Genomic DNA, 2,322 nt, shown 5'->3' on the forward strand with positions numbered 1-2,322 from the left:
GGTTACTCCAGTGTGTAACCCACAGGGTTGTCTTTGGTCCCCGGTGAAACTGTAGGATCCTTTCAGGCAACTGTCTGCCCCTTCTTGGCATATTCAGTGTCTGACCCCATGGAAGCACCCAGTAACTGATGAAAAATAACTAACACAAGGGGTATGCGATTCCCGGAGAAAGCACCACATTCTATAACAGCTTATAACAAAGAAACCCGCCTTAGCCTGTGAAGTCGTGGAAGTCACCCTGAGGAAGTGACGCTCATGAGCCATGAAGGGAAAATGGGAGAGAACAGAGAAGAGTTGAGGGAAAGGAGAGGTTGCCACGCCTGTAAAGGAAGAGGGAGCAGGGCTTGTCCGAGGCACCCGGACTGTGCTGGGCTGGCAGAAGCCAAAGGACAACTTAAAGAAATAGGGTTTGTGCATAGCTACAAACAATCAGGAGCTAGGCTCGGCAGCCAAGCAAGACGTGTAAGGAGAAGTCTCCAGCCTGGGAAGGGTGTTCTGGTGCTGGACAGCCAAAAATTAACTAGTGTCGCTACAGGTGGTGATATAATCATTTCTCATAGATCATCCTGCCTGTCGTATGGAGAAGAGCTTGGAAGGAGATAAGAGAGTGTTCTAGAAGACCAGTTCAAAAGCTATCGCAGTAACGGAGGGGAAATGGAAGCCTGGTCTCATGTAGTGATGAGGTGGCCAGGTTTGAGGTTGAATGAGGAGATTTTAGGGGGTGCACCTTTCCTGGAAGGACTGCAATGCCAGATCGGTACATGGAGCAGATGGAGCAAGGTCATTTTCTACCTCCCTGCTCCCCAAATCCATTTAATATATTGTCTTTGGATACAGGACATATCAGATATTAAACTGATAGGAACATATACTACACTTGATCTTAGCCAAAAGACTGAGAAACAACTTTTCTTTTTTTATGTTCAGTTTTGATCAAATGAGTTTGAAGATATTGAGTAGACAATTCCAAGTACGGGTTTGGAGGTCAGGGAAAGGATCCAAGCTGTGTGATTAGTGTACAGAAGATAATACAAGCCGTGGGCATAGAGGACGTTTCCTCGGGGGAGGGAGTGGAGGGAGAAGAGGGTGTCTAATGTCAGAACTTGAAAAACACCAGCATTTAGTGCGTTTGTCCTGAGCTTTCCCACCCCTATGGCTTTACCCAAGCTCTGGAATGTCTTTTGCCACAGAAAATGCCTTAAGATGAAGGAGAATGCAACATACCCAGACTTCTGAAATATAGCTAAAGCAGTGCTTAGAAGGATTTTTAACAACAAATGCCTACATTAAAAAAAGAAGATCTGAAATCTACAACCTCACCTCCTACCTTAAGACCATAGGAAAAGAAGATTAGACTAAACCTGGAGGAAGCAGAAGGAAGAAAATAGTTGAAATCAGAGTGAAAGGGGCTCCTGGGTGGCTCAGTCAGTTAAGTGTCTGCCTCTTGATTTCAACCAACTCAGGTCATGATCTCAGGGTAATGAGATCGAGCCCTGCATCAACCTGCTTCAGATTCTCTCTCTCCCTCTGCCTCTGCCCCGCCCCCAGCAACTCTAAAATAAATAAATATATCTTAAAAAAAAAAAAAAGGAAATCAGAGTGGAAATCAATGAGATGGAGAAAACAAAAGCAATAGAGAAAATCATATGAAAAATATTTGATATAAGGAGTCATCAGAGAAACGAAAGACAAAACCACAGTGAGACACCACTGCATACATATTAGGATGGCTAGAGTAAAAAAATCAGTAGCAAGAAGTGTTGGTGAGAATGTAGAGAAATGAGAGCCCTCGTACAGTGTTGGTGGAAATGTAAGATGGTACAGCCACTTTGGAGAGCAATCTGGTGGTCCTTCCGATAATTAAATACAGAGTTTCATATGACCCATCAATTCTGGTCAAGAGAAATGAAAACATATTTCCACACAGAAACTTGTACATGAATATTTGAACAGCATTCTTCATACTGGCCAAAAGATAGAAACAACCCAAAAGTCCCTCAACAGATGAGCTGATAAAGTGTGACATATACAAGTGATGGGATTATTCAGCCATGAAAAGGAATGAAGTGTGCATAAACATTGTAGCATGGGTGGAATCTGAAGATATTCTGCTAAGTGAAAAAAGCTAGTCACAATAGATGACATACCATATACATGGACATTCATATGAAAGTCCGGAATAAGGAAATCTATAGAGACAGAAAATTGACTCACAGTTGCTTAGTGCTGGGGGACAGGGGGATGGGGACATAAAGGGTGATAGATAAAGGATATGGGATTTCTTCTTGAGGTGACAAAAATGTTCTAAGATGGGTTGTGATT

General features: G+C 42.9%; 1 non-coding gene across 1 annotated transcript; it reads right to left on the reverse strand.

Moving 5' to 3' along the window:
* Positions 1–716: 716 nt before the first annotated feature.
* Positions 717–907, reverse strand: LOC125082797 (U2 spliceosomal RNA). Its single transcript, XR_007122111.1, has one exon. It is a non-coding gene; the product is annotated as a U2 spliceosomal RNA (small nuclear RNA).
* Positions 908–2,322: the final 1,415 nt, after the last annotated feature.

The sequence above is a fragment of the Lutra lutra genome, chromosome 12 (genome assembly GCF_902655055.1).
Source record: "Lutra lutra chromosome 12, mLutLut1.2, whole genome shotgun sequence".
Lineage (NCBI taxonomy): Eukaryota > Metazoa > Chordata > Mammalia > Carnivora > Mustelidae > Lutra > Lutra lutra.